The 14,666-nt window shown below is 38.8% G+C and overlaps 1 protein-coding gene across 6 annotated transcripts in view; it reads left to right on the forward strand.

Moving 5' to 3' along the window:
* frs2a (fibroblast growth factor receptor substrate 2a) overlaps positions 1-14,666 on the forward strand; it is a 119,821-nt gene that overhangs the window by 44,126 nt on the left and 61,029 nt on the right. For all 6 annotated transcript variants that reach the window (XM_063057691.1, XM_063057693.1, XM_063057692.1 and 3 more), the window contains one exon: positions 13,000-13,106. The gene's annotated coding sequence lies outside the window, so the exon portion shown is untranslated. Of the gene's footprint in view, positions 1-12,999; positions 13,107-14,666 lie in introns of those variants that run through there.

The following is a 14,666-nucleotide window of genomic DNA, read 5'->3' on the forward strand; positions in this document are numbered from 1 at the left end:
GATGTGACAGAAGTTCAAGTTTTAGCCCTGTTATAATTCCTTAAAGTTGTCATAGCTGGGGGTGGTGATGGAGACAAGCTCCCACCACCTATTAAATGCTCCCAAAGGCGTGTGCCTCAAATAGCCTCTGACAACCAAGTCCAGCTCCTGGCCTTCACATGTGGCTTAGCTACTAAGCCTGGTAGAATGGTTTCTACTGACAGGAGAAGGGACAATGCGGGTTACTGGCTCCTTAAAACCAGTTGCTTCGGGCAGATGGGGCTCACTAGCTGTGGTTGGCAGCTCATCTAGGAGAAGAAAAATTCTGATCTCAAACCAATGCTTCCTTGCAGCTATACTCAGTCGTGGGGAAGGCTTCGGGAGTAAACCCCAAGGAAAAGCCCAGACCTGGAGTCCTTAAGGCAGGCCTGTGTTGAGTTCATCAGTGACTGCCAACTCCTGCGATGCTGCTGGTGTCAAACTGTATCAGTCTCTGCCATTCAGCTGGGTTCTTCAGCTGCATGGAGAGGGAGAGTTTGCTGCATGGGCAACAGTTTGCTCTCCGTATTGAACAGCCCAGGCTTGGTGTATCTAGACAGCTAGGACACAGCATCCATTGTTGACCCTAACCGATGGAGGCCTCAAATAATTCCTTATTCATCAGTCCAATTTCAAGATGCTTTTATATCATTGGAACCAAGATTACTAACATAAAATATGTTGCAGACTAGCGTAAGACGATGGTGACTTAATCTTTGGGGGGAGAGAGGGAGGGGGAACATTTGTGTTGGTGGCCTGAGTGAAGGTTGAATTGCAGTCTGAATTTAAAATCCAACATTGGCAAAACGGACTGAAACGGCAGCTCTGTATCAAATATCTGAAATAGTTTTACAATGCAAGTACTTTTATGTCTACTAATGTTTTTGTAGAGGTACTTTTAAGTGTATTTAAATAATTTCTAAGTCCAAAAGCAATTACATTCTTTCTTAGTACCAGCTGATTAGGGCCAACAGGAAAATCGAACTTTTCCCAGGCACAACTATTTGGACTAGGTGAGAAATAGCACAAAAGTACTTGAAGGAAATGGAATTTAAAGGAATAATGAAATAAAATAAATGAAATAATTGCATTAGAAATTAAACATCCCATGTCCTTTTATGCTTTCCCTCATTTTTAAAGTGGAGGGAGTTTAAGAACATTCAGTAATCTAATTTGCTGCAGTATTTTCATGTGTTTCCAGTGTCATTGAAGCATACAAATTAGGAGCAGGAGGAGGTTACTCCATGAAACATAGGAGCAGAATTAGGCCATTAGGCTCATTGAGTCTGCTCTGCGATTCCATCATGGCTGATTTCGATTTTCCCTCACAACCCCATTCTTCTGCCTCCTTCCTGTAACCTTTGACGCCCTGACTAATCAAGAACTTAACAACCTTCACTTTAAACATACCCAATGACTTGACCTTCACAGCCGTCTGTGGCAATGAAATTCCACAGATTTTCCAACATCCTGGCTGAAGAAATTCCTTTTCGTTTCTGCTCTAAAGGGAATTCCTTATATTGTGAGGCTGTGCCCTCTGGTCCTAACTGTTCACACTATAAGAAATATCATTCATATTCACTCTATCTAGGCCTTTCAAAAAGACACAGTTTCACTTGATTCTTAGTGATGAAGGCATACCTTCACATGTTATCTCCAGCTGGATCTGTGGCTAGTTGAAATGTCTGAACTTCCTATGGCAAGAGTGTCCAGCAGAGATGATGGGGGTACGGTTAAAGCACTTGCAATCTTCCTGGTGAACAGCATCACACATTTTGTTCTGAGATCTCAGACGTGGATCATCATGAAATAAGGTACAGAGTAAATGTGTGCAGTACAATTCTTGGTGCATTGCCAATCCTGTTAGGAAATCAAGTTAACGTTAAGGACCAAAGTTAATAACTTTCATTCACAGGTTTCTGAAAGTAGTCATTACGCTCCAGGCAGGGGGTGCTCAGACTTTTGTCATGCAAGGTCAGATTGTTATCATCTTTTCTGTAATATCTACGTGCACTGCAGTCACCAGTAAGCCATCATCCATGCCAAGGGCACTGGAACATTGCTGTGTGGTAGCGTTAGAACTTGTAAAGACATAAGAAAGTAAATCTTGTAAATTTGTTTTTCTGACTTTTACTTTGGCACTGTTGCCCATGGAGAATGATTTTCATCACCTGATAGAATCAATTCGGAAGGTCTGATATAGAGCTTGGCGGAGTTCAAGGAGAACATGGGGGGAAAGGAGCTGTTGAATTGTGTCCTCCCTACCTTGTTATTTTCCTCCCCCTATCTTGCTGCTGATTGTACAGTGTAGTGAGAACTGAAGTTAGCTGGGTTGTGAGCATACCGTGCATCCTGAAAGCTTTTGTTGGGCATGGTTCTACAGGGCTCCTCCAGATCAGCAGAACCTTGTTGCCAGTAATCTGTTCTACATTACGTTTCATGTTGTAACATGGCTTTAGTTGCACACGTACTACCCATGGATTGTGCTTTTGATTCTTGAGCCATGTCGTCAGCAAGTCTATGTGATCCAGCACCCAGGTTGTGCCTCCTTCCCATCAGGAAGGAGCTACGGAAGCTTGAAGGCACACTCTCAATGATTCGGGAATAGCTTCTTCCCCTCTTATTACCTATTTCTATTTTTGGACTACTTATTTAATTTAACTGTTTTATTTTTATATGCGTATTATGTATGTAACTAAAGCCATGTTTTTTTATATATATATATATATAAAATATTATAGTCATTCATTTTTTTCTCTATTTATTGCATTGTGCTACTGCAGCAAAGGAAGCAAATTTCACAACATACAGCAGTGATAGAGCTGATCCTGGCTCTGATGTCTTCTTTATGCCATTGTCACAGTATAAAGCCAACTTGACTGCTGCCAGCATACCAGGCATTGTCTAAGATGATCCACTGTCTATGATCATATGCGGGTTGGATGTCGTGCAATTGGATCTAGATACCAGTCAGTCCAGATTGGCAAAAACATCTCCTCCACAATCTCCATCAGCATAGGAGCACCGCAGGAATGTATGCTTAGCCCCCTGTTCTACTCACTTTACACCTATGACTGTGTGGCTGAATACAGCTCCAACACCATATACAAATTTGCTGATGACACCACTGTTGTGGGCTGTATCAAAGGGAGTGATGAATCAGCATCCAGAAAGGAGATTGAACACTTGGCTGAGTGGTGCAATAACAACAACCTCTCACTCAATGATAATAAGACCAAGGAACTGATTGTAGACTTCTGGAGAGGGAAACCAGAGATCCGTGAACCAATAGTCACTGGAGGATCAGAGGTGGAGAGGGTCAGCAACTTTAAATTCCTGGGTGTCATTATCTCAGATGACCTGTCCGGGACCCACCATATAAATATAATTGCAAAGAAAGCATGACAGCACCTCTACTTCCTCAGGAGTCTGCAGAGGTTCGGCATGTCATCGAAAACCTTTGCAAACCTCTATAGATATGTGGTGGAAAGTGTGTTCTCCAGCTGTATTACAGCCTGGAATGGCAACACAAAAGGTAGTGGGTTCAGCCCAGTGCATCAAGGGTAAAACCCTCCCAACCACTGAGCACATCTACCTGAAATATTACCATAAGAAGGCAGCATCCATCATCAGAGATCCCCGCCACCCAGGCCATGCTCTTTTTTCGCTGATGCCAACAGGTAGAAGGTACAGGTGCCTCAGGACTCACACCACCAGGTTCAAGAACAGTTAACCATCAACCCCTCAACCATCAGGCTCTTGAACATAAGGGGATAATTACATTCATTTAAGAACTCTGTTACATTGTTACTTCATGCTTGTTATATGTTGCTATTTATTTACAGTACTTATTAAAAGTATTCACCCCCCCCCCCCGGAAGTTTTCATGTTTTATTGTTTTACAGCATTGAATCACAGTGGATTTAATTTGGGTTTTTTTGACACTGATCAATAGAAAAAGACTTGCGTGTCAAAGTGAAAACAGATCTCTACAAAGTGATTAAATTAATTACAAATAGAAAACACGAAATAATTGATTCCATAACCAGTCACCCCACCTTAATATGTCACACCAAATCATCACTGCTGCAGCCAATTGGTTTAGAAATCTGATAGTTAGTTAAATGGAGATCACCTGGGTACAGTCAATGTCTTTCAATGGATCGCAGTAAAAATACAGCTGTATCTGGAAGGTCCAACTGTTGGTGAGTCAGTATCCTGGCAAAAATTACACCATGAAGCCAAAAGAACACTTAAAGCAATTCCGTGAAAAAGTTATTGAAAAGCACGTCAGGAGGTAGATACAAGAAAATTTCCAAGTCACTGAATATCCCTTGGAGTACAATTAAGTCAATCATTTAGAAATGGAAAGAATATGGCACAGCTGTAAATCTGCCTAGAGTAGGCCGTCGTCAAAAACTGGGTGATTGTGTAAGAAGGCGACTAGTGAGGGAGGCCATCAAGAGACCTATGAAAAATCTGGAGGAGTTACAAGCTTTAGTAGCTGAGATGGGAGAGACTGTGTGTACAACAACTGTTGCCTGGGTGCTTCAGCAGTCGCAGTGTATAGTTCCTGATGTTTCAGTTTACAGTTACTGATCTATAGATTTGCTAAGTATGCTCACGGAAAAAGAATCTCAGCGTTGTACGTGGTAACACTTATGTACTCTGATAAACTTTACTTTGAACTTTAGAACTTTGAATTCCCTTTCAGTTATGATGCATCTTCAGTTTGACATGGTGCCTGCAAGTAGCTTTGTGTGATGTAATTGGCATCTGGCATCTTGGATAAACTGGAAGCCATGTAAAGCTGTGTCCCTGCTTTGCCTGTCGATCACTGGTAGTAATTTTTGAATAGAGAGGGCTACTGACCACCTTGTTCACCTTGAACTACTGATGGTGAGAGTTTGTAAATAAGTGCACTACAAACCTGGAAAGAGTTTAACCACAGATCACGGCTGTAGTGATCTGACATTGCTGGAACAAATGGTTGACTTCCAAGAATACTCTTAAATACTGTAATGTTACACTTGTATTCTTAAGAAAAAACTCCATGTTTTAGAAAGTTGCATTATAGCAGAACAGACTGTATTTGCCTTCAAATATAGATTTTAAAGGTTATGTTATAAACAAAGTGGCCCAGGTAATGAAGATGGTGTTCCTTAAATGCATCAATCATATTATAACCAATATACATTAAGAAAATCTACATAATAGTGGAGCTACCTGAACATGTTTCACATTGTTCCGAACTGACTTACTGCTGGTAGAATAACTTTCTAGATATATACCCTGAACAGATATCATCTCCTGGTGAAAGCTCTTCATCTCCCCTCTCTTACAGCAGCTTGTTTATTTTCTCACTGTTCTAACATTTAATTGAAGCAAACATCTCGCTCTCCAATTTGGGTTGGTGCATCGCCTTAGAAGTGGTTGAGAGATCTACTTCAACTGTGAAACAGATCTGGATCTCAGAATCCAGATTATTACAAATAATACATTATACATTACAAACCTGATACTACATTTTTGAACGACATCACCAAAGGTGCCAATGATAATTCCTAGAAACCAGAAGTGAGGGTGCAGGAACAGGAAGAAACACCAACGTAGGTGACTCACTGCAATGGCATGTTCAGTATGTGGATACATTTATCATAAAAGTCAAAAGAATTTCTAAATGCTGAGACAAATCTGTAGAAATCAAAATGGACAGTTATTTTTTCGACCATTGCCCCTGACTGCAACCTTGCATCTGGCAAATAAAATGTTTCACAAGAATTGCAAAAGCACCAGCCTCTTCAAATTTGATAGTCTCATGTCTGGATAGACAACCGAGGGACGGATAAACTGAGCCCTCTGTGCTGGTCAACAAAATCCTATTGCAGAAGTGCACTGTTGAGTTGCTTAGAAATTATTATAGGTGATATGAGAAAGAAGGGTGGTTCAATATTTTCAGAGTTAATAGCACGTCTTTTTCACTGTCAAAGTACTGCTGTGCAAGGTTTAAAATAGTCATCATTTCCCAATTGAAGCCAAGATAGCAGGTCGAAGTTCAATGCTCCCCATAAATGGAAAAATAACAATAGGCGCTTCAAGATGGTCTTTGTATTGTATTTGTTAAATGAGCCCATGGGGGTATTTGAATAGATTTACCAGCACCATTTTTACTGGAATTTAAATGTTGCCATGATACCTTTTGAGTTTTTGTCCATATTTACTAATACAATGTCTGCACATAAAATATTCATAGTGCTTAATTATTTAACCTAATTCACTGTTTTGGAAAAAGAACTTTGGTGGTGGACTGTTTATCAGACCATGTTTTCTAACTGCTCTACTTACTGAAATTTCTGAGATTAGCATTACTCCCCCCATGCTGAAAATTACACAGAAACACAACAGAAGCAGAGAAGGAAGGTATCTCCTTTCCTCTGTTCAACTGACTGCAGTATTCTGGAGTGTTTGGTTTATTCTGATTTCAGTTCCATTGTTGTTGCCAAAGACTGTATCAAATTAATAACCTGATTGCTACATTTTGACAGCATGCAGCTGTGAAAATGTGGCCCATGCAGAAGCCTTTGAATATTATGGAATGATTGCAGCTGAAAAATGTTCTGATATTGGTAGAATTCAGTACATGTTGGTGACCCTGTGCATGCTTTTTCTCCCCCCAATATTTTTTGAAGAATTTGGCCATCGTTAGGAAAACAGTAGGTGCTTTGTTGCCTGAAGCTGGAACAACATCTACTTCAGACCAAAATTTTGCTTTATATGGAATGCTGTAAGGCTTAAAAGAATGATAGGATTTCTGGTACATATTATAGGTGTGGTGAAATGATTACCATTCAATGAATGTTTAGATAAAAATAAATCAGCCAGGGGCAGCAATGTAATTAATTTTTGAAACAAAGAGCCAAGTAGATGCAAGTTGACAGGCAACTAGATCTAGAGGTTCAGCAATCATGAATTTTTAATCACAAATTTAATCATGAATTGGTATTTATTTTCAGTTGATTTTTGTTCAGGAAGAGCACTCAAAGGTATCTATAGCAACTTATTAGGAGTGATGGGGATGTATCTGTTTTTAAGTATAACCTGCCTTAGTTACACTGTTCATATGTAGTTGAAGAAATATTCAAGAAGTCATGTGCTATTCAAGAACTATTAGACTACTCTCATTGTTTCAGTAATTCTTGTCAGCATGGATATATGAAAGAAAAATTGACTAATCCCTTGAAATTCTTTGGGAAGTGACTATGAATAGATAAGGGAGGACTAGTTGATGCAGTATATTCATATTTTTGGAAGGCTTTTCATAAAGATTTCATACCAGAGATTGGTCAGGAAGATTAAAGTCTGTGGAATTCAAAATGAATCCCATGATGATTAATGAACAGAAAGCAAAAGAAAAACAGGAATTAACAGGTCTTTTTCAGATTGGGACCATGTGACTATGGAAGTACTGCAAAGACTGGTGCTTATGGGCCTTCCAAAAGTGGCTGTTGGGGCGTTAGCAATTTGAAGTAAAAAATGATACATTTTTTGCTCTTGTGTCAAATGCAGTCAGTAGTGACTATTGATACGTCTATGTCAGGGCTCCCAACCTTTTTTGCACCACGGACCGACCGGTTTAATATTGACAATATTCTTGCGGACCTGCCGATCCGGGGGGGGGGGGGGGGTTCAAGTAGGGTTAAACACACCTCAACCTGTCTTTTACAGTGAGGATTGCCAACTTTCTCACTCCCAAATAAGGGACAAAAGTAGCAGTCAAATCCTGGGACACTTGTGTTTACCCCAGGAAGGACTACCATGACCATGAAGCCTTGCGTGGGCACCTGTGTGCGCGTATGTGCCGATTTTTTTTCCACAAATCGATTTTGGCTTAATCTTCCTGACTATACTGTACATACATTATTTCTACTTTATATAGGCTGTGTATTTATCATACCATTCCTGCCTTTACTATAAGTTAGTGTTATTTTAGGTTTTATGTGTTATTTTGTAGGTTATTTTTTGGGTCTGGGAATGCTTAAAAATTTTTCCCATATAAATTAATGGTAATTGCTTCTTTGCTTCACGCCATTTCGGCACGAAAGGTTTCATAGGAACGCTCTACATTAGCGGGGGAAATACAGGACAAGGGCAGTCCGTATGGGACAAACCAATTTAGCCCAATGTACGGGATGTCCCTGCAAATATGGGACAGTTGGCAACCCTATGTTCAAGTTCAACAGTGCATGACAGGGAATGAGGAAAGGTGCAGCTGACTTGTATCGTTGCCTCGCGGCCCGGTAGCACATGCTTTGCGGCCCAGTACCGGTCTGCGGCCTGGTGGTTGGGGACCGCTGGTCTAGGTAATGCTAAAATAAGTAACATGTAGTTCTTTTAAAACTGAGTAAAATTTCTTTGGAACTGATGGCCAGAGCTTTCAGGCACTTGAGTAGTTATTCTGCCATTTGTGTTTGTTGAGATCCCAAAACGGTGTAATCAGATGATGTTTTTGTGCAGCTACCATAGGAAAGAGTATATACAAATGGAGAATAATTTGACAAGGATGCTGCTAAAACTGAAAGATTGCAATTAAAGAGAAATTGAACATGTGTTTTATTTGTAGTTGAAGATGTTAAGGGCTTCCTTTGGAGAGATTGACAAAATTATTAAAATTAACAGAAAAAAAATTGTGATCATTTTCAGCAGCTTCCATCAATGTCGTGAGAGACTAATTTTAAGATTTTCCCAATGGAGAAAAAGGTTAATAAACAATGTCTTAAAATCTTAGAAATTTATGGCGTGGGATGAAGTCATTCAGTTTGTTGGGTATGATATTGTAGAAATGACAAATTATTTTGAACGGGAAATACCAGTTCAAAAAAAGATGGAATATCAAAAAGTTCGAACTAAGTATGAGGCTTGGTATGGACTGTGAAGACCCTTGAGGACTAAAGTGCTCCATGCCATTTTCTATGATCTCCCATAAAAAAATAAAATCTCTTGATATTTGTCATGTAAAGATGATTTCTTCAGGAAAATGGTAATTCATTGTTTTCTGTCTGATTACATTAGGAAAAAAGTGGGTTGAGAAACCAGTCTTGGTTCATTATTAGTTTTGTTAAGGTCCAGGGAAAAGTGCTTAGATTTGTTACAGCCGAAGATTATTTACTTAATTTTGGTATTGTACTTTTGTAATACAAAAGGAAAGAGGGATTTAATGATATTAAGTGCTGCCAAAATATATCGGTCCTATCACACTAAATAAATATAGTATTGGAAATACCACTAAAAATTCACTTAGTTTTTTTTTAGGAGATTTATTATTAATATAAGCTATAGTTCCTGAGTATATGTGGATCACTAGAGTTGCTGCAACTTTATTCAGGACATCATTACCCTTCATTTAAAAAAATACATTGTCAGCTGCTAGTATGTGACTATTATGAGGAATTTACATACAAAGCCATTGCTTTTTTCATCTCTGCTGATTTGTTGTCCATCTACCCAAGCAGCTCAGTCTGAACTAACAACTATCCTATTTACTGCAAGCAGTTTAGAGGGAGATTAACGCTATACATAACCCCAACCATTTTGATTGATCAGGTGCCCAAAATTTTAAATGAGCTATGCCTGGAACATTTGCCAGAAGGAAGGTGTGGTTTAATATATAATTATTCAAAAACAATTGCTGTGTGTTTGCTGGGAGATGTGTAGGGGAAGAAACAACCATAACTAGAGAAAAATTCCTGTCTGCTATATTTCAAAAAATCAGTAAAATGAGTTAATCTTGCAGTTTATCTGAATAAACTGCTTGACAAATCACTTTGATCACTGGTCTGCCAGTTATTCTGCCACAGGTTATTACTGATGTATCTTTAATACTTCATTGCTTTTCATTTGAAAAGTTTGTCAAAGAGATCATTACTGTACATACAATAGGGGCACCTCTATCTAAAGAAAATAAAGTAATTTGGATTGGCGTAGTAAATTTACTTGACCCGTTTACAGTCAAATTTTTTAAATGATCAGATTTAATTAACATTTTTATCCAAAGATTCAAAGTACCTTTATCAATGTATGCAGCATACAACACTGAGATTTGTCTTCCCACAGACAGCCATGAAACAGAAAACCATGGAACCCATTCAAAGGAAAATATCAAACCTCCGATGCACAGAGGTCTGCCTGATACAGAGAACTTGAAGATAGTGCTGTGGATCTCAGCCTGAAACATCAACTGTACTCTTTTCCATAGATACTGCCTGGCCTGCTGAGTTTCTCCAGCATTTTGATGTGTGTTGTTTTGGGAATAAAATAAGCTGATTGAAATAACTGCAGTATACTCTATTTTGTAGACAGGATGCGTTTTACACTGGTGGTGGAGTGAACAAATACTTAAGGTGGTGGATAAGGAGTCAATCACTTAGACTCGGTTGTCTTGGATGATACTGAGCTGCTTGAGAGGATTTAGAGTTGGACTTAATCCAAGAAAGTGAAGGGTGTTTCATCATGAGCTGACTTGTGCCTTGCATGTGGTAGATAATGTCATGTAAATTGATACAATAGACCTTAGCAGCTTTCCTGCTGTTGGTGATTTTGTCTAATATGGATTCTTTATCTGTTGTATAAAATGCTTTTTGAGTTGTTGAATGTTCTAGAGTTATCGCATGAACATGATCTGGCTATATTGTATAATAATCTGATGCCTGATCGTTGATAAAGCACAATTTCTAATTCAAGATAACTGCTGAAGGAATTAAAACAACAATGGTGTTGTAAAACTGAGGCCAAAATTGTGAGCTTTATGGAAAATTTTAGAACAGGAATTAACTTTAATTTCCTTGACTTGTTTATTGTTCGGTGCTATTTGTACTCAGCTGAAGAAATCTGTATTTTTCCTGTTCAGCCTGTGAATATAGGGATTTGTGTTAGTTCTGGAAATGCAAGTTAATATAGATGGTGAAGTTTAATGGCAAAATGGTGCATAGTATTGTAAAAAATTGAAGAGTTTATTGATTTATAATTCTGAACAGTTAGTGTGCAGTCTGGCTTTACAGTAGTAAATAGGGCATTTCATTTTCAAAATTGATTTTAAGGTAATTCTAAATAAATCAAGCATTGAGTACAGGAAATGGGAAGTTGTATAAGACATTACTTCCTGCCCATTATACCGCTGGGCTTTAGGATAGCAGTGAAGGTCTTCCATCTCTGTCTGTCCATACCATCACACACAGATGTAGAACGATTCTTCATTCCTGTTTTTGTAACAATTTTATTTTAACCAGGCAGGGTTGTTAGCCCTGAGCTGAACCACCAAATTTGGAGGATTTGTGGACCCCTCAGTCTGGCCTCCACTCTTTGACCCTTTTGGCATTGGTGACCCTACTGTGAGCCAAAGCACAAGGCCCTGATGCCAGTCAATATATAGCTGTCTGGGTCATTGAGGCATGCAATCCTCCAAGCCACAATAAAGTTGTACTCCTCCTGGAAGTCTATAAGACGTCAGTGAGGCCTAATCTGAGGCATTGTTTGCAGTTTTGGTCACCTACCTACAGGAAAGATGTAAATAAGATTGAAAGAGTACAGAGAAAATTTATAAGGCTGTTGCTGGGTCTGGAGGACCTCAGTTATAAGGAAATATTACATAGGTTAGAACTTTATTCTTTGAAACATAGAAAATTGAGAGGAGATTTGATGGAGGTATACAGAATTATGAGGAGTAGAGACAGGGTAAATGCAAGCAGGCTTTTTCCCAGAGGCTGGATGGGATAACAACTAGAGATCATGGGTTAAGTGTGAAAGGTGAAATGTTTAAGGGGGACATGAGGGGAAACTTCACTCAGAGGGTCATGAGAGTGTGGAACGAGTTGCCAGCCAAGTGGTGCATGTGAGCTTGATTTCATAATTTAAGAGAAGTTTGGAGAGGTACCTGGATGGTAGGGGTATGTAGGGCTATGATCCTCATACAAGTCGATAGGACTGGACAGTTTAAATGGTTTGGCATAGATTAGATGGGCTAAAAGGCCTGTTTCTGTACTGTATTTTTCTATGACTTTTCTATTGCAGACATTTTCCTGGATGGTAGTGCACAACACAGTGAAAATTTTCTAGTCTCTCGTCTACTGGAAACATGTTGGTTATGCTAAACAGGAAGACCCTGTTACTGCTTCCTGCATTTATCATTGGTTCAAGATATTGGCCAGGATGGAGGATTTTTGGTTTTCCTCATCCCCTTTTCCAGAGACATTGGAACACCATTTCATAGGGCCCAGGGATTTTCCTTTACTAATTATTTATTAATGTTTAAACCTGTTCAGTAATTGACGAAGGGTCTCGGCCTGAAACGTCGACTGCGCCTCTTCCTATAGATGCTGCTTGGCCTGCTGCGTTCACCAGCAACTTTGATGTATGTTGCTTGAATTTCCAGCATCTGCAGAATTCCTGTTGTTTACAGTAATTTTTAGTGTGGATTCTGACTATATGAAGTCACTCCTTTGCTAATCTGCTGACTTCTGGTGTGATGGGAAGGGGGAGTTAGAGATGATATTTCCTCCCATGCAGAAGGGTTTCTTGGCCATTTGTATTATGGTAGAAGCTAGTTCATTTGTATCAGCTTAAGGATCAAACTTGCTAACTTGCAGAACACGTTGTAGTTCAATTATACATTGAATAAACACTTAAATAGCCGTAGATCCACTGCCTAAGCTATGTTTGGTGCTGTACTGTATGGAATGTGAAAGTGTAATTACTGAGTTATTTGAACACCAGAATTCTCTTTTAATTTAATTCTAAACCCTGTTCTCATTCCTCAAACTACATTTATGAGGATTAAAGTCTTGTTTTTGCACGTTATCTTAGTGCTATTTAAAAAGAGGGCAAATCTACAAGAAAACAAGCACGCAATATGTGATTGCATTCATGAAGTGTTTATGAAGCATTGCCCATTGTTTGGTGCATGAAATCTTCTTTCTTTTTCCCTTCCAGGGTGAAACTATAAAATGGCTGTTCAATGATCAGACGAAAAACTTTAAAAATATGATTGAATTCATGACACTAAGGGTGAGACTGGGAACATTAATGGCCAAGTCTGGGTAAGTAAATTGTTAGCAGCTTTTTTTCTGTTAAAAGCTCAACTTTGAACCTGCAGCATTGTAGATAAGCACGTTAAAATTTAAGCATGAGCTTGTATGCCTGTGCAAAAGCACTCATCCAGCTTTCTAATAATGACATTACAAATATGCATATTGTAAATTAAGTTTCAGACGAATAATGTATTAAAATACTGGAAAAGTTTAATGGCCCTTGGATGTTATAACAGAGCAACAGTTTGTTTTGAGGCTTCCTTTGTACTTATTTTCCAATCCTGTTCAAGTACGCTACCTGTGTTATCAATAAGTTCCGAGCTGTAGTTACACATCATTCCGAAGGTAGTCTTAATCATCTGGCCTGTACGGTACCATGCTGCAGTTTTGTTGTTTGGAGTATATTTTGTGGTTGTGCAGGTTTCAGTTCTTAATATTAACAAATACAGAGACAAAGAATGTAAGGATTTATCTGTTTATTTATTGAGATGCACTGTGGAACAGGTCCTTCTGGCTCTATGAGCTGCGCCAACCAGTAATCCCCCGATTTAATCCTAGCCTATTCACAGGACAATTTACAATGACCAATTAGTTTACCAACTGGTATGCCTTTGGACTGTGGAAGGAAACTGGAGCATCTAGGAGAAAGCCTGTGTGTTCATGGGAAGAATGTAACAACTCCTTACAGGCAGCAGAGGGAATTGAACCCGTGTTGCTGGTACTGTAAAGTGTTGTGCTGCCCTTAAAAAAATATGTATTTGTTATTGTAGCTGTACTCTTGTCTCAATTTTTATCACTTTTAGGATATAGTTCTTTTTGGTATCAGTACACAATTTAATTATGGGGCTTGTATCTGGGGTCTGATCATCTGTGTATGAAAGGGATTTTTATAGAAGGAGCAGCTTTTGGAAAAGCTGCCTGTTTTTATTTTTGCTCGACTCCCTCAAGTGTGAGAAGCTAGGACCAATTATAGCAATTCTTTTGAACTTTTAAATCTGTTAATCACATCAAATCCTTGCCAGAGTTTGCCATAAAAGAGGCTTTTAATTTTTTTTTTATAGCTAGAATTTGAATATTTATAATTCCATCAGTTTGGGACCACCATGAAGTTCTTCATGTTGGTTTGCTAGGATGTTTATTCATTTGGTAACAGATATCTAGGTCCACAAAGAACTAATTGAGTAGATTATTTGTCACCTCATTCACAAAATCTCTGGTCTCTGCTATAACACAGATCAAGTAAAGCAGTGAGGATCTCACTTTGTGACCCAGAATGTAAAATTTAAAGAAGCTAAATACTTCTGGTTATGCTTTAGAAAAATTAATAAGACTTGTCTTAAATTGGCACTTTCAAAGCACTTTTCAGGACATTCCAAACTACTTAAAGCCGATAATATATTATACTTTTCATTATTACATTAATGTAGACATCTTTGTAATATAAGAGACACAGTAAAGCAAGTTTATAGAACATAGAACATAGTACAGCACAGTACAGGCCCCTCGGCCCACAATATTGTGCCGACCCTCAAACCCTGCCTCCCATATAAGCCCCCAACATAAATTCCT

This window comes from Mobula hypostoma, chromosome 9, assembly GCF_963921235.1.
Source record: "Mobula hypostoma chromosome 9, sMobHyp1.1, whole genome shotgun sequence".
NCBI lineage: Eukaryota > Metazoa > Chordata > Chondrichthyes > Myliobatiformes > Myliobatidae > Mobula > Mobula hypostoma.